The sequence below is a fragment of the Tachypleus tridentatus genome, chromosome 6 (genome assembly GCF_004210375.1).
Source record: "Tachypleus tridentatus isolate NWPU-2018 chromosome 6, ASM421037v1, whole genome shotgun sequence".
Lineage (NCBI taxonomy): Eukaryota > Metazoa > Arthropoda > Merostomata > Xiphosura > Limulidae > Tachypleus > Tachypleus tridentatus.
In genome coordinates this window covers 62,157,606-62,176,934 of record NC_134830.1, presented here as the reverse complement: position 1 = coordinate 62,176,934, position 19,329 = coordinate 62,157,606, and the positions used below count along the sequence as shown (strand labels likewise).

General features: G+C 33.2%; 1 pseudogene across 1 annotated transcript in view; it reads left to right on the top strand.

Annotated features, from left to right (window-relative positions):
* Positions 1-9,851: 9,851 nt before the first annotated feature.
* LOC143252664 (kinesin heavy chain-like) overlaps positions 9,852-19,329 on the top strand; it is an 84,940-nt pseudogene continuing 75,462 nt past the window's right edge. Inside the window, exon 1 of the transcript XR_013029098.1 lies at positions 9,852-10,620. The product of XR_013029098.1 is annotated as a kinesin heavy chain-like (transcript). The remainder of the gene's footprint in view (positions 10,621-19,329) is intronic.

Genomic DNA, 19,329 nt, shown 5'->3' with positions numbered 1-19,329 from the left:
CATGCATCACCTTTTTACCAATAAGAGTATAGTACACTCACGTGATGCATAACTCCCTCTATATGCTTCTACTGAACTGTCGGTTCTTTCCTGTTTGGATATCTTTTTGTCTTTCAGCTTGAACCATAGTTATTTCTTGAAGTAGTTATTTTTAACATATGCTATTTTCTTGAACATTGCATTGATTTTAATCCTAGTCTACTTTATTTAATACATTCACTTTTGTCAGCTATTGAAAAATGAATTCAAAAGTCAATGTCACCACTTAAGGTGTCTCAGTTTTGACAGGGTGCCTTATCACAGGTTTCAGGTGTAGGGGATCCAATGGGAGACTTCTCTACTTTTATTTGCAGGGAGATTGAATATTGCATGGGTCATCTGTCTCCAGATATTGCCTCACTTCATGCACCTGTCTAGGATAACAAGGACTTTGCTTGTTTCCACCTCCTTGATTTGCCGAGTCTTTTCAGACCTTTCCCGAGGATTCCATTTGGCTTTCACATTTTTTTGCACTTTATTTCTTGGGAATGTGATGTTTTATTCCTTGTCCCTATTTGTTATGACTCATCCTTTCTATGTAAACATTTTTCTCATCTTTATTTCGTTTTTCAGTCTCCTGATATTCATATGTATGCCCACTTTCTTGCATTCATGATTCTTGCAGTATTTTTCCATAACTTCTGATGTATGAAATTCTGAGCAGTTTTCTGGGGTGTTATCTTGCTTTTTATCTCCATATTGTCTCCTTTGTTTGTCATTTTTGGCCCTGACTTCACAGGTGTAACTTCTCTGTTTCAATCTTCTGGTTCGAGATGCTATATTACTGAGTGCCCATTTACCTGCACCAGTCTCTGGGATTTGCAAGTGGCTCTGTTTTCATGGTGTTTCATTTTTTATGTGATCCTGTTGTCTTTGGACTTTTGGGTGGCATCAGTGCACCAACATTCTACTCTTTAAAATCTGGTAATCTATTTGTATCGGTTGAAGCCAAGTGGGGCACCAATTCCAGTTTACTGCCCTTCCAAACTTTTATCCATCCTTCCTCTCAAGGTGCTACAACTTGTTTTTCTCAGTGATGCAGAATGTTACTGATGGTTCCAGTGACAACCCAGTTGGAGCTCAACTTATGACCTTCCTTTTCTTGAAAGGATTTGAAATTTCATTTCTTGCCATACCTCCCTTGTCACCTGTACCAATTTTCTTCCCTTCACCCGAGGATCCCATTGTTTGTCAGTGTATATTAGAGGCAGTTCAGGACCTCTGCTCACAGGGCACCCTGCTAGTACAGCGGCAAGTCTACAGATTTATAATGCTAAATCAGGAGTTTGATTCTCCTTAGTTGACTCAGCAAATAGCCTAACATGGCTTTGCTGAAAGAAAACGCACATGCTCAACAGGCTATTGAACCTGCAACCTATCATTCAGAGTATTACTCCAACCCGTTTGTTGTTTCCAAGAAAACCAGCAACTGGAGGCTTGTCATGGATTTATCTCGTCTCCTGTTTCACTATGGAAGTTGTATTTTATTCTCCAATGGACATTTTCTCCAGGTTAATGGATGACCAAGATAGCGTTAACAATGTTTACAGGCATATTCCCTTTCTGTATGGTCTTATCATACCTTAGTTTCATCCATCATGGAACTGTGTACCATTTTCATTGCCATATCCCTTGCGCTTGCTTCTGCACCGTATCTTTTCTGTTGGGTGGTTGGATGAACTGATATATCAAATTGGAAAGTCCTACCTACGTCCCAACCAATACATTGCACATTTTGTTGTATTTTTCAACATTTTCCTAATTCAGGCCCAGCCTTCTCCTTTACAACTTCACTCTGTGGATTAGTCAGTTTGTTGCACGCTGTCTGCTTCCTCACTTTCTGCACATGAGATTTTCTTGCATTTGGGGATGTGGGCTTCTATGTCACTGTTACTCTCCTAGGTTGTCCACATATGCATTCTCTACAGTGGATCCTGCGCAATTGGTGAAACCTTGCTTAGGATCCCTTGGATGCTCCAATTATACTTTCTCCTTCCATAGTAGACAATCTGATTTGGTGAATGAACATGACACATTCATTGGTGGGAGTCTTGCTTCCTACTCCTTGTCCAGATTTACATCTGTTTATTACAACCCATCATTCACCAGAGTATTACTTCTATTTGTTGTTCCCAAGTAACCCAGCAACTGGAGGCTTGTCATAGATTTATCTCACCTCTTCTTTTTCACTATGGAATTGTATTTTATTCTCCAATGGGCATTTTCTCCATGTTAATAGATGACCAAGATGGCGTTAACAATGTTTACTCTTTAGGACTGGAATGTGTGGGTTGAGTAGTTGGAAGCTTCAGGTCGATGGTCTGTGGTTGAACAGCCATTACATATTAATATCGGAGCTTCTCGCCATCTTTTGGGCTTTGGATCTTTTTTCTCATGTTCTTTTTGCAATTCTTTCTGTTGATCTGGAGTATTTCATAAAATTGCTTGTAGGTGAATAACCTCATGATCTTTTGTATCATAAATTTGCCTATTCCAAACTGTATCACCCACAGTCTTCATGATTAAAACAGAAGGGGATAGCTGTTTCTCCCTGTCATACCTTGGTTGACTGAATTGATATGGACTGCTTTTCAAAATAGGATTTCATGAACACCTATTTTACTGTCCCAGGTGAAGACGATCCTCTACTTTCCAATGCATTCAACCCCACTTTTTTCTTCTAGTGGAGTAGGGAAGTCCTTGCCATTTACCAATTCCAAATCACTGGGGTGGTCAAACGTGAAGGTACCTTTCTGAATTGGTTCCACACAAAGATGGCTATAACCATTCAGTGCAGAATAGGATGTTGGTGTTCTGCAAGTGTAGATGACATAATATCCTCTAATTTGCGATAATACAATGGAGTGAAAAGGTCGTTCACCCTTTCAATTGGAAGCTCTAATTCTACCCTTCTCGTAGATGTTGATACAATGTGGTCAGATTTTGATTGAGAATGAACCAATTAATACAAGTTTCCACGCAGGTTTTCGGTTGTCTATCTTGCTTATTTTCCTCTGTGTTGTGGGTCACATTGGTGGAATGAGGATTGTTAGGGTTTTATCTCTTGTTCTTTCTTCTTACAGGGACGTTATTGCCACTTGGATGCTTTTGGACTGTTTCACGGTTGAGGGAGTTGATTGCATGTGATAGACATCCTTTTGATACTAGATATCAATTTTCCATATTGATAGCTCAGAGTTAATTATTGTGTCATAACTGGGAATTGGAGTGGTACCCTGGTTTGAGGTGAAGATGGTATGATCCTCTTTTTACCTACACGTGGATGTTGGTATCTTGTGTGGAAGTTTCGGATGCAGTTGCATTACCAAGTAAAGTCTGCCATGCCTATGCCATTCTACATTCAGAGGCACATTCTTGTTTACCCACTTTTCTCATTGTGGGATTGAGGTACAATGTTTTTCTCTGTTTAGGATAACTTTCCTATCATGTTCTCTCCTACTCGGGCGTGCTTCTTTCATTTTCTGCCTTAAAATTTTGCACATGGGTAAAGAATGTGATTCCCCTCTTCAGATCTTTTGATCTGACTCCTCTGTGGCAGTATCCTTCCGATGCTTTTGGGGGTATGTCTTTCTTTCTTCACGCAAGTCCACCCTAATCAACGTGGGATTATAGCTAATCTTGTGAGAAGAGGGAACCGCTGTATTGGAAGTTAGTTTTTCTGCACTGAAAATGTATTTGCTTCTTTCCACTCACACTTCCAATCCTTCCTCCCAACACACTTCGGTGCTTCCATTTTCTACCAAACTTTGAAGTAATAGTTCAGTAGAGATATATAAAGGGAGTCGTCATGTTAGTGTACTATGCTCCTATTGGTGGAGAGGTGATAGATACTTTATATGAGAGACGCGTTGAAATCACTTGATTCCAATGGGGAGGAGCAGAAGGTTTGTGGCATGAATAGAAAAAATTTGCATGTAGGAGGCAGCAATTAACGACATCTAATTTTGTGAGTGGAGGGAAGCACCCATAGGAAATATATTTTCAGTACAGAAAAATTGATACTTCCATTTCACGATGACAAATTTTCTTGACTTAGCGACATTTTTGTTTTTGGTCATTACGTTAAAAAATGTTCTGAATAGATGTGCTGAAAATTTATTAAACCCAAATTACACTATGTAACAAAATTTTTACTTGTTCCTGGGCAGAAAGTATTTTTTCAAATTGCTTGTGCTTAAAGTAAATGGAAAAGATCTACTTTTCTCTTCAAACTTTGCTTTTGTGATCAGGTAGCGTATAACGAAAACATGATGGAAGACTATATTTGGGAGCTGATACATGAAAGTGATTTACATTACAGTCGCAAATCTCGAAAAACTACTCGCTTCTAAACATTTTTGTTCGTTTTTGTATAACTTTAGTATAAATACGTGTAACTCTTGATTCATATGTTGTTTTATTCAGACCTTATGTAAATGAAAATTCACCCGTTTTTGTATAGAAAATAGACTAATTTCTAAATTTCATTATCCATGTCACAAAAGCAAAGTTTGAAGGGAATAATGGCCATTTTTTTGTAATTTTACAATATAAGCAAGTAAGAAATAACACATACTATCCAGGAACAAAATTTGTGTTACATAGTGGTATTACACTAATTCGTTGATGCGAATTAAGTATGGAGCAACTTGTGTAAATGATTAAATGTATCTTCCCACATGACAAGCAGCCATGAATACAATTATGTATGCAGTACACCTTAGTTCAGTAAACTTCTAACCTAGTCATGCTAGAAAATATTAAATTTATAAGAAACATACAGTTGTTACAATATGGTTTTAACATGTATGCGCCATTATAAGTCAAAATTTATGCAAAAAGATTTTCCAAAATTTAAGTTAATAATAAATTAAAGACAACGAAAGAATATAAATGAATAGTTAAAACCTTTATTTGCACTAATGTCTGGAATAGTAACTGAATTTCTAACCTGTGTGACTAGCTGTTAGAGTTAAGAGTGAAAAGAGTAAAAAAGGTGAGAAAACGAGAATGAAAAATTCAGGGGAAGAGAGGTAGAACAGTAAAACTTACCTATTTGCACACTAAGACCAAAGTATTAGGTATCGCACAATTCTGTGGGTTACACACTTCAATCGGAAGTTCATATAAATTCAAGTTTTTGTACTACTTGTTTTAATGTTTTAATAAGATACCTTTCTAGAAATCTGTGCGGACATTCTGATGTAAGACTGTAGTATATGACTTGTACTTTTTTTTTATTTTGAATTTCGCGCAAAGCTACTCAAGGGCTATCTGCGCTAGCCGTCTCTAATTTAGTAGTGTACGACTAGAGAGAAGGCAGCTAGTCATCACCACCTACAGCCAACTCTTGGGCTGCTCAAGGAATAGTGGGACTGACCGTTACATTATGACGCCCTTACGGCTGAAAGGGCGAGCATGTTTGGTGTGACGGGGACTCGAATCCACGACCCTCATATTACGGGTCGAGTGCCTTAACTACTTGGCTATGCCAGGCCAGACTTGTACCTACGTAAAGGGATTAGCACATTTTATGGCATCTCAACACGACTAACTATAGACACTGCGTGGAATTTTAGAAATATTGTGTGAATTCAAATGAACATTCTGAACTGATTATAGAAACTATGAAAGGTGAAATTATTAGCTGTTTCATCTACAAAATGGCCAGATGGTTAAGGCACTCAACTCGTAATCCGAGGGTCGCGGTTTCGAATCTTCGTCACACCAAACACGCTCGCCCTTTCAGCCGTGAGGGCGTTATAATATTCATTCAATCCCACTGTTCGTTGGTAAAAGAGTAGCCCAAGAGTTAGCAGTGGATGGTGATGACAAGCTGTCTTTCTTCCAGTCTTACACTGCTAAATTAGGGACGGCTAATGCAGTTAGCCCTCGTGTAGCTTTGCTAGAAATTCAAAAAACAAACAATCCTCTTGAAGTGTCATTCATCTGAATTCTCTGGGATTGACGAACGATTCAAAACTTCGTTGAGAAATAAAAAGTGATTTACTGTGTGTATACTAATAAAAATGTAAAACTAATTTTTACTGTAACGTCATCTAGCCCTATACTCATTTTATTCTAGCTACTAAACTTTAAATTTATCAAGAAAAAAATAGAATTGGAATTTCTGCGCAATAATGATATTTTAGTATTAACAAAAAACTTTTTGTATTATGGGTTAGAATATACTTTCTTTATATATTCATTGCTAACCCTTAAACCCGAATAAGAAAGTGTTTATAAGTTAATTTTCGTAAAATAGGCTTAGAAATAATAATATTATATAATTTTGATTGTTTTAAAATATTAGAACATTAGTTAAAAATGGAAATGTTCACCGCTATCTACCATTTTAACTTAAGTACATCGTTTACGATTAGATGTCGCTACGTCATAGAGATAAGTTATTTGAAGTTAATGGAAGAGTTAAAACAATGAGATATCTGTGATCTGCCAACCACAGGTATCAAAACCCAATTTCTAGCGTTGTATGTTCGTAGACATAGCGCTGTTACACTTGGGGCTGATAAATTATTTCATAAATTCTCTTGGAATTTACGACACCACTAAAATAGAGAATATATATAAAAAAAGATTATTTTAATACTCTTGCGGATGGCATAGGACAATGCTAAAAATTATGGTTATTGTTCATTTTTGAGTTTCCATATCTTATAATTTTATACATTACTAAAGTCTACTGTAGTTGGTGGTTAGGGAGCTTGACTCCCAGTCTGTGGGTCGCAGATTCGAATCTCGTCGCAGAACATGTTTACCCTTTCACCCATGTGGGCGTTATAAAGCAAATATCAATACCACTATTTGTTATTGAAAATATTGATGGTGGATAGTGTTAACCAACCGCTTTTCTTCTACTCTGTTACTGCTAAATTAGGGACAGCTACCTTAGGTAACCCTCGTGTAGTTTTGCGCGAAATTCATGACACACAACCTATTTTGCATTTAACTGTACGAACGCCAAGAAAACGAAGTCTACCTTATTTGTCTGTACATTTTCTTTTAAGTATAATCTTGCTTAATAAGAAATAAGTAAATACATAATACTAAATTTAAATGGAAACTAGTTTAGACATTTCATATGTCTTCTTCAATTCAACTCTTGTTTGTGGAAGAAACGTATACAATGTTTATTTTTTTAATGGGAATTCCAATTCCTTGAATGACTTCAAAATGGGATAAAAGTGATCTTCAGATGTGTTGAAGTTCAGGTTAAAGAACTTTCAGAATTCATCTCTCGACATAATTTTTTATTTTTTTGTATTAACTTGGCTGGTTTCCAGCTTATTTTGTGATTATCTTCTACTAGTACAAACATATCGATATTTGTTTGACCACTGTTAACATGTGTTAACACTGTTATTTATGTGTTCTGCTAGTCAAATATCTGTTTAGATAACAGAAAAATGTATTGTGCATCATTTCCTTTAATTAATGTGTATTTTTTTCAGTTATTGTGTTTTTCACAGTTTTCAGTTAAATGCCGTAAGACATTAAACGTTTTCTTTCTTCATTGTACTAGGCAACGTGCATTCACTAATTGACAGTTATTATGTTTTCTTATTGGAAAGATAACTTTTACCATTAAAAGATAAATGGTTGCTTTTCTTTTCATTAAGTCAAGTAATACCTAAAAGTTGTCACGCCATTTACTCTAAGAATATTATGGACGATCTTGTCGGCCTGGCATAGTCAGGTGGTTAAGACACTCGACTCGTAATCTTAGGGTCGCGGATTCAAATCCCCGTCACACCAAACATGCTCGCCCTTTCAGCCGTGGGCGCGTTATACGTGACGGACAATCCCACTATTCGTTGATAAAAGAGTAGCCTAAGAGTTGGCTGTGGGTGGTGACGACTAGCTGCCTTTCTTCTAGTCTTACACTGCTAAATTAGGGACGGTTAGCGCAGATAGCCCTCGAGTAGCCTTTTGCAAAATTTAAAACAAAAAACAAACGATCTTGTTACGTTCAAAGGTGGCTTTATATAATGCTAATTTATGTTGATATATAAAACCAGGTTTGCCATGAATAAGTGTAATTATAATATTTCTTGTGAGTTAAAAATCCCTCAGGATTTAGTACGATATTATAATTTCTGTAACTATCATTCTAGCTTAAGTTTTGAGAGAATTAGGAATTGCATTTAAGTTTTATAGTTAAATTTACTTTATCTCACTTTGTTGACAAGACCAGATTAAATGAGGTAATTGGGTGCAATTTTTCCAGACCATCTGGAACGTCCTCCTCCCCATCACTAAGACAAAATGTACATAAAATCAACGTACGGATGTCTAATTGAAAAACATGTTTGCAACTATACCATTATGACAACAATAATTTACCTGTTTCATATAAATCAATATTTGTTTTGTAATTTTTAATTAAAATGTTCTTGCAATGTGTTATTTCATAAATATTTGTTCAGCCATTTAAAGAAATCATTGTTACTAACTTATATTTATTATAGAATTTTTATGATTACTTTATTATAAATATTTGTATTTTGTATATTATCAATCAATTTTTTCTGTTGCTCAAACTGTATTTAATAAATAGTTTTGTTTGCTTGTTTGTCGTCACGCACAAAGATGCACAATGGGCTATATCTGTGCTCTGGCCACCACAGGTATTGAGATCCGAGTTCTAGCACTGTAAGGCTGTAGATATACCGCTGAGCTACTGGGAGGCAAATTAATTTTAAATTATATTTGTCTTATTTATGAAATTCAGTTATGAGCAGCCAGACTCCTGTGAAACGTGACACAAACCTTTCAAGTTATCAGTCCGGTTGTGTTTATTGAAGTTGTTTTCTTTTTTTTTTTATTTATAAATTTTTCACTAAAAGTGGTGACAGAAACTGTTAAAGGTTTCTTCACGTATCTCTTGCCAATTCATCGTATCAACAAGAAATGCTTGTTCTTTTGTTTTGTGTTGTATCACGCTTTGTTTTAGTTTATAATAACGATTTTATTTCAAGCATGCATTGATGTACTGTCTCTTACTGTGCAGAGTTTCGGAAAAAAAAAACAACAGAGAACATAATCCAGATCGGATAACCTTAAACCTCTGAGGTAAATCTGCAAGCTAGAAAAAAACACACCCACAATCTATAACATTAATTGTGATACAATTTTATTCAAACAAATGGACAATATTTGTAAAAAAAATATTTGAAAACACGTGCTTTAGCATTTATCGGTAATTATGAGCGTATTTTAAAAAACAAATTGTAAATAAAATATAAAAGCAAAGGCTGAATTACATTGAAAACTTTTATAGACCAAAACATAAATATAAATTATAAAACTAATATATTTATTCCAATTTTCCTATGACCAGTTGTCTTTTTGTCTTTGACTTCGTCCATAAACTTGATCCCTCTCATGTAAATCTAAAATATTACGTAGTTTCATGAATTAAGAATTTATTAATTATTGATTTGCTATTAACATTTATAATTTAGTAAATTACTTTTTTAGAAGTTGGAAATATTTTCCCCGAAATACTGGCTGTCGAATTTGAAACAAAACTATGCTTTCGCAAGTTAGTGACGTTAACAATCTTTTATGTTTGTTTGTTTTTACAGCAAAGCCACATTGTATTCTATATGTGCCCACTACGGGGAAACAGAACCGGATTTTAAAAAATATAAGTTTGTAAACTTAGCCCTGTCCCACCAAAAATCAAGAATATTAACTTATTTGAGCAAAGACGGAATTATATTTTAAACTGCTAGGTAGCAGCACATAAGAGAGTAGCAACAGCTGTTTTAGTAATGACGTAACAGACCAAAGTTCCGTTTTGATAAAATGGCAGCTTTTTGAAAGTGTGTATTATGTGAGTTAAGTTTGCTGCTGATACCTCACACTACCAGCAGCACTTTCATTTATTTTAGTGCCACATAGTTATTTTAATTTTATCTTTAGAGTAAGAAGTTAAGGGAAATAGTGGTGAATTTTCTTTGAAAGAAAGTGTAATCAATCTGATACACTGTTACGGATTGTTTGAAATAATTAAATACTATTACTAATAATATTACCATTCTCCAATTCAGCAGTAGGTTGTCTTGTGTTGACTCTGGGAGATATTCACTTTTTGTGACCTTTCCTTTACTTTTACAACTACTGCTACTAACTAGTCTTGTGTCAAACTTAACTATGGAAGTGAATCATAACTGCAAGTTTGCGAAAGTAACGTGTACCTGTAGCGCCTATCTTGTGTTAGGTCAGCTGATGAACGTGAGACTAAACTAACATCATACAGTAGTGTAATATATATATTTGTCGTTGCTGTAGCTTTTACTTAGAAATTAGACTGTATGTGTGAATCCTGTTTTTTAAGTACTATCGTGAAGAATACTTTTGAAATCAGCATTAGTTCTTAATATTTATATTTAATTATTTAAGAGATACTGAGAAAATAAAATGACTGATAATTCATCAGAGTGCAGCATTCAAGTGGTATGTCGATTTAGACCGCTAAATGTTGCCGAGGAAAGAGCTGGTAGTAAATTTATTGTGAAGTTTCATCAAAATACAGAAGAATGTATTTCTATAGGGGTAAGTTCCAATACGTTTTTTTGAGACTTCTCATATTTTTTTAAATGGATTGGGCTAATATGTTAAAAGTCAGTTTGAATGTGTTTAAGTACTGATAAAGTTATTTCAACTTCGTTGATATTTTTTAATATTTATTGGAAAATAATCACTACTAAAATTAAACTCTTACAACAAAGTTTTTAATTGTAATTTAGATGTTATTTGTATATCAAGTGTAGTAAGTTGCATGTGTTATACACAATATTATGAAGTGCAGCAGTGGTTTCTGGTAATTTTTGCAGTGTAAAAAAGTTTATATTTCTGTACTTTTTGAAGTAAAAGCTCTTAATTTTTTAAAATTCTAATCTTATTTGTTAGGATACAATTTATTACTGTATAAGAATGAGTAACACATTTAGTTGTACTGTTTTAATTACTACTAAGAAACTCGATGTGTGTATACCAAAATTTAGTAGAATTTGCTAATTTGAATATCTTAATTTCTGTAATTCTGATTTTGAGATTTACTTTAAAATAAGACAATATGTATGCTGAATTTTTAAGTCAAGTATACAGTGATTTAACGTGCTCAGTTGCAACAAGTATACAAACTTTTATCAGTTTTTCTTTTTTGTATCATGAATTCACCTTTATATTTCTGTAAGTTAAGCATGTTTATTTATATCAGAAGTACACAAGAGTTTTGTTAGGATATTATGTACTTGTAATATGTGTGGGAAATCCCTTGTTTTACATTTGCGTAATGTGGACTTGGATCACATTGATTCTTGAGAGTTTGTACAGCATGTTTTATTCAAATAGAAGTGTTGATCTTAAGTTCAAAAAGCAGCACTTGGGTTTGGTTTGGATACTTTGGAGAATGAAAGGGTGACCTTTGTGGGCATAACATCCTTGATATCTTTCTTAGATGCATGCACATGAAATGTTTTAGTATACCTGTTACAATTTGGCAGTTAGTGTTATTGGATAATTGATTAATCATTGGTTGCATTGCCTGACTGCATTTTGTTTAATCTGTCTCATTTTCACATAAGACTTGGATAACTGGAATAATTGGAAATGGTGATTTTTGTTTAATTGATTATTTTGTAAGTTGTGACACTGATTAGTTAAACTGCACAACTTTGAATTAGTCAAAAATAATTGCAAGCAATCATAATGACAATATCTTGATTATGTGGAGAGCTGGAATAATCATAAACAGCAATAACTGGAAACCTGGATTTTGATTAATCAATTAATTTATGCTACACTGATGTTATTGATGCTAATAGGTAATTGACAGAGTTAATTGTCTAGTTGTAATACCTATAAATGAATTATTGTAAGATAATCATTAGTATTTTACCATTAGTTCAAAACCAAACAGTTGTCATCTGTGTGCAAAAACTTTGGAAAACTACAGTTAAAGAACAAAGAAAGGAAACGTGTGGACTACTTGTAACATAATAATTAACTTTTAAATTGAATAATCAAAACACTTTAAATTACTATGTACTATATAATATTAATTGTTCCTGTTTATATGGAAGTATATATATATATATATATATATATATATATATAGCTACCTAAAACTACAAAAATGTAGATACTTGTGGCCTCAGTGCTACACACACATGTAGGAATTAATAGTTCAAAAAACTGCTGGATATGTAATGTTATATACATGTATACATTTGTAGAGTAATAATTTGATTTATATTTTGTTATGGGCTTATTAATTCAGAAAATCTTAATTTCAGTTCCAGATTCTATAAAATTTATTCACAGTGTGCATTATGTTGATACATGTAAGGTACATGTTGAACCAGTTTTTGGAAAACAAATGTTTTTTAATTACTTACAAAAGAACTTGCTGAGGAAAATTGAAACATTTTAGTTTTTACACTCTCATATGTATTATGATTGAGCTTTTAATGTTAAATGTACAAGGGTTCATAGTTCAGTTGTAGTTAAGTGTAGCATAATATATGATATGACTATATTCACTTTAACACAATCCAAAAAGACCAAAGTACCTGTAGCAAGGTATTGGTTGTATAATGTTAATCTTTGGTAATTAATACTTACTTAAAATTAAGTAAGAATGATAGATGACATTATAAAGTTTCACAGTTACCTTCAGAAAACTGAAAGTGCATTTTGTAGCATTAACATCCACTGTTTGGTCAACATAACTCTACAAATGAACCACCTAAGGTGTTTTCTAGCCGACATTAGTTATCTACCAAATCTCTGGAGTTATAGTATTTTACTTAAATTTTGTCTGCTAAAACATAACTTCAACTATACACAAAAGTTGAATATAACTTTTTGCTTTTTTACCAACCAATCCATAGAAACAAAACTAAGTAAACATAACCTTTCATATATTTATCTATATAACAGAAGTTTAATTAAAACCAAACCATGTATTAGGCAGAATATTCCATATATTTATAACCATGAGAAGTAATTTTATGAGAGAAGAAATGTTGCATTTTGGGTTCCAAAGTTTAAACTTATTTTGCCTAATATTCAAGTATGCATTTTCCATTTTTTCATTCTACCTTTGAAATGGGCTATACATGAATATATTGTTCAAGCTTTTAACAATTTTAAACACCTGAATCAAATCTCTTCACAATGTAGTTCAAGTATGACCAGTTTTGAAAGTAAGTCATTAGTGCATACAGGAAAATCATTATGCCATGGTAATTTTAAATTGTTGTTTATTAGTTTTCACCAATATTATTGAGCATCATGCTAAATCACTGTTAAAAAAAAAAGTGTGTTTTAGTGAGGTGACACACACTAATGCAATTTAGGATGACAAAGTTTGTGTTTGTCATGGTAACCACCTCGGGGTTGATCAGTGACCTTTGAGAAGCCAAACCGAAAACTATTTTCAAATCAGGCTGAACTAGACTCATTTTTACCCTCAGTTAAGTGTAAGAGCTGTGTTAATGTTTATGGTCAAATGTGGAAACTTTTATTAGTTTAGCACATAAATTAGCAGTGTTTATCCATCTAAAGTGAGTTGAGGGCAAATACCAATACTGTATTGGAAAGACATTACTTCACGATGTGTGTAACTAACAAAGAATAAGGTAAAAACTTAAGCCTTGCTTTTCAATTTTTACTTGCCAAACCTATTCAAGAAAGAATAAAATCTAAAACTAAATGCCTATTATAACATTTCACATCCATATAAATGTACCTATCTGAAAGAAGTTTAAGGTAAATTAACTCAACATAGCATTTTGGAAAATATTACATAAATCTGTAACTTTTAAAATAGAGAGGTATAGGTTATTTAATTAAAATAGAGTACTAAAAAGAGGGGTAGGCATGGCATTATATGTAAAATGTAAGTTACAGCTTATTCAGGTTGAGGATATCAGAGCTAATAACAATAAGGTTAAATCTATTTGGGTTAATGGTTACAAGGGGAGAAGGCTTTAAGTTGAAATTTCTTATAGACCACCAGAGGAAATTCATGAAAAAGCCTGTGGTGAGATAAATAATTCATCTTTTAATGAGATCATAATTATGGAGGATTTGAATTTAGTTGATACAGATTAGGAAACACTGAAGACAAATCATGAGGTTAGAAACTCTTCAGGATAATCTTTACCAAGTGGTCAGAGAATCTACTGGAAGTATTGCTATCTTAGGTTTAGATACAGTTGACATGGTGGAGGTTAAGGAATATCTGGGTAAAAGTGATCATTTGTCAATTGGATTTTGTATTTCTACAGTATATGGAGATGAGGAGTAATACAATTTTGATTCCAAGTTTCAAAAAAAGCGAATTTTGATTGGATAGGATAAGAATTCTCTGTTACATATTGGGTGAGTGGGTTAATTGTAGGTAGTGATAAAATGTGGAAAATGTTTAAAAATAAATTTATATATATTCAAGATAGATATGTTCCTTATTGTAAATAAAGAAAAACAAAAGGTGGTTACAAGTGAAAATAAAAAACAGTCTCGCAAAAGGTATAAAGGATAAAATTAAAGGAAAGCATTATGAACTTAAGTTTAAATTGATTACTATGATCAGAGATTTAGAGGATTATAGAAGATCAAGAGAATTGATAAAATGGGAAATTAGAAAATGAAAAATATTGTTCAAATTTGAAAAATTACAGAAGCATTTTCTTTAAATACATTAATGGTCAGCAGAAATTTAGGGTGGGAATAACCCTTTGATGGGTGTTACAGGAAGGGTTTAATTTGATGAGAAATGGCTGGGTTATTGAATTCCACTTTTTCTTCAGTTTCAACTACTGAAAATTTAAGCAATAAACTTTACCCTGAATATTGCTAGCAGAAAACAATATTGTCACATTAATCTTGAACTGGTCAAGAAAATATTGGGAAGATTAAAGAATGATATAACTCCTGGGTCAAGTAATATTTCCCCAGTGGCTTTGAATGAGGTTAAGGACTGAATATGTGAGCCACTTGAACAGTGGTTCAGGTGCCACAAGATTGAAAGTTGTCAAATGCTACCTCCCTTTTCAAGAGAGGTGATAAAAAATCATCCCAGGATTATGAGCCCTGCATCAGAGGGAAGCAAGTGTTTTGAAAATGTGATTAAAGATGTATTGTGAAGACATTTAGCAAATTTAAATATTTTTTTTTGATAGTCGGTATGGTTTTACTAATCTTTTAATGTTCTTTAAAGAGGTTACTGCTCATGTAGGTGAGGTATGGGTGTGGATTTAATGTATCTGAACTCACAGAAAGCCTTTGGCAAGGTGTCACATAAAAGGCTTGTTCAAGAAATTATCTCTGTAGGTATGAGGGTTATGTTGGCCCAATTGATAGAGAAGTGGCTGAATGGAAGAAATTAAAGGACTGTTATAAATGAAGTACACTCTGATACCTCAGGGCTCATTGTTAGAACCTCTGCTCCTTACAATTTACAACTGTAACACGATTACTTAAATATATTGATAATATTAATATTTTTGGTGGTGTTGTTGTTGTGAGGATGCTGCTTTACAAAAGGATTTGATTATTTGGTGAGTTGAGTGAATAAATGGCAGATGGCTTTTAATGGGAAATTTCTTAATTGGAACTGAGTATAGTATTGATGATGGGAATAATCTTAACAGTGTTGTGGAAGAAAAGGTTCTTGTTACTTTATTTTATCAGTTTCTCAAACCTTCTAAGCAATCTGCTGCTTCTAATGACATAATTTATGTTGTATCCACTGAAATACTGAACACAAGTCTAAGGAGGTTATACTTTCATTATATAGGTAAGTATTGTGTTCAGTCTGGAGCTCCATACCTCAGAAAGAACATTGCATTATTAGAAAGGGTTCAGAGAAGGGCTACTAAGATGATACCTGGGATGAAAATGATATATAAGGACAGGAAAAAATCTCTAAAATTGCTTTCTCTTGGCAAAAAAGAAGAGTTTTAGGAGATTTAATTCATCTGTTTAATATTGTTAACGGAATGAACAGTATTTTTGCATCATATTTTTTGTACTTGATAGAGAATGGAAGAACTAGAGGACTCGAGTAAAATTTTGCCACAGTAGGAATCATCTTCAGCTAAAGCAATTTTATTTTTTAATGTATTTTTAGCATTTGGAATGGATTGCCTTCAGATGTAGTGGATGCAGTTGATTTAAGAAAGGCTTGATAAATAAATATGAGTGATAAGGGCTGGCTTTGAGTGTTTCATTTTTGTTTTAAAATTTAGTGGATGGGATGACAGAGCTGGACCAACAGGTCCCTTGATGTCCCTAAATTCTATATATGTAAAACTTTCAAACAAAGCATACAATTCACAACCTATTTGATAGACATTTAAGGTAAATTAACAACACATGTCATAGCATTGTGAAAAATATTTCATAAATGTGTAACTTTAATATTGACATAAATTTTGTGAAGATTAAATTGAGATCTCTACATCCAAAATTAAACTTTTTCTCCTGATTTTGAAGTTCATATTTCCAACTCTTTATTGCACAACTTAAAACATTCTTACACAGAGCATCCATATCCCTAACAGTTCAAGCATGCAGGTGATTTAATTTGTTCTTAGCTCAGTTATTTTTAAAGTAGCTGATGTTATAGACATGATGTAGCAAGTATCAACACTGATTTTGTAGCAAGGTAACCAGCATTTTTGGTAGTATTGTATATAAAACTAATTGTTGCTCTAGATATGTACTGTAGTAACTCATTCTCTCTGCATCACTCTTGTAGTAAAAGAACCCAAACTGTACACAATATCCTAAATAAGACTAGGTGTTATTAGGTACATGATGTAGTAGTTCATCCCTACCTTGTTCATGTAGCAAGGGGACAAAAGTCGCCTATAATATTCTAAATAATGCTAATGCCACATGAAAGATCACTCAAGTTTAAGTTTTTTTATTTGTAGATTTAAATCAGAGAAAATTTAAATAGATCTTATTCCTTATCTGTAGCAAAAGGTTTCAAGCTATTTTCAACAATTGTAACTAAATCTTTCCCACAATTTCAATATCATCAAGTGCCTCTTTAACGAAGAAGTAAGTCCTTTTTTAGAATTGTTTAACATTTTGAACTTTAGTATTTGGTGACAGCACATACAAAACTTTGTTACAATGTATCTTGCAACATCAGGTAGTGTATCATTTGTTTTCTGATCTCCATTAACTTTCCAAGACTCAATTTATTATAGTTATCTACTTTTAATATAAGCATCCTTGTTCTTCAGACTTTTATCCAGTAACCCAATCAACCATCTAGTTGTCTATCAAAATGGGCAAAATGTGAACAGATGGATGCAAAACTGAGATAAATATAAAATGTATTTTGGTACAACAAAATGTCTGTTTACAACACAAAGATAAAAACTATCTTTGTACTTTGCCATTTAGTAAAGTATTTGATTGTATATATTATTCCTTGCATGTTGTTTATCAGCATCTCAGTACTTTCACTGCAGATGCTTTAGTATTTATGGTATCTAGTGGTATGCTTGTAGTAATTGAGTTATATTAATTTAAAAACCAAACTGAAATTGGACTTCATGGTTGCAATAATTGTGAAAGATAATATTCAAATGAAAAATAAGCATTTTCCTTTAAAAGTTATATGTGATTGTTGAAAAATATACATTTATTGTGGTTAAAATACTTGCATCTGTAGAATTGCAAAGATTCGGCAGATTTAAAAATTTTGATTTTATTATTTCTCATGGACAAATTTTTATTAAACTCTTGTCAGAAATTGAATAGAATGCTTCCCTAAGCATCTAAAATATCATTTTCTAGGTGAGCATGCTTCGTGGACACCTACAATATTTGTATATTTAACTTTTTACATATTTAAAATGTTTAGGTGGCAAAGCTTTTAAATCCTCTCCAATATCTTGCAATCTCTGTACTTTCTTCCATTACACACTGCAGTTAAGCCTTTAATTTTCTTCTCCCTTGAAAATTACATACTTTAAGATTTTTAATTGTTTTTATTAATTATATCTCTCTCATCTAATCATTATTTTTTACTGTTAACATCTTACTGTAGTTTCTTCTGAAGCAAATATTCTCTACATACAAGTTTTAAAAAATAATTGTGAGATCCTGGAAAACTCCATATTAACTCTACTTTAAAAAATTCTCTCCTATATGGGTATTTGCCACCCCACAAACTATATACTATTTACTCCTTTACCATCCCTTACCATTACAACCTAACTTTCAGTTAAATGTAGCAAAATCACCAAGATGTTTTTGGTTTCTAGGAGTTACTATTTACAGATTGTTAACACTTTAAAAGATAGTGGTTAAACTTTTAACTGAATCTTGTAAAATTGTGCATACAAATGAGGGAATGATGCTGACTTTAAGGTGGATACTAGGAGAGAATGGAAGGAGGGCAGTGTATTAATTAACTATCAACAGCTTGTGCTCAATTAGATGTTTTATAATGTTTGCTTTTCATTCTAATTGGTCAACAGCTGCCTTTCGTCAGTTGAAAAGTTCATTAGTTTTATGTGACTTCAGCATGAAACACCTGCTTCAAAATTCAGTAGAAACTGTGAGCGCCCACAGAAATGCCTGGAGGGAAAGGCAAAGTTCTCTGTGGGGGTGGAGGTAGGAAGGGGAAAGTAGCGAGAAATTGTGAATTGCAGAAAAAAATTCATATACATATACTGAATAAATAATGCAAGAATTTTTTTTCTTTTTCCAAGAGGGCAAATGCACCCAATTGCCCCTCCCATGCGCGAACGCCCATGATAACAAAAGAACTGATCTGTAATAATAAATCGCACACATTTATAAGCTTATGAATTGGACTTTAACAATGTTAACATACAAAGAGTATATATTTTGAAGTTAAACATGTAGCACATTTAGTTTTGTAGGACACCAAGTGTTAAGCTATTTTGCAAGAAGTGAGGTTTAGTTTTAATCTTGGGTTTATTTTAACTTGCAGATCAGTTTATGTAAAGTTTATGATCGAGCACTAGCAACATATCTGGTTGTAAGTCACGAGAAGGTATGGATAGTATGCCTTATTAAATTAATTAGAATTTAGGTAAAAATTAAGTTGGACTCTAATTGGTGCGATACATTGTCACAGTTATCTTCGGCGGTGGAGGTCGTACTCGTGTTACAGGTTAGTGCTCAATTACATGTAATATAATTGTATTTCATTTTTTTGGCTGGTATAAAATCTTGCTAGTCTGGACTTTGACGCTTGGGTAC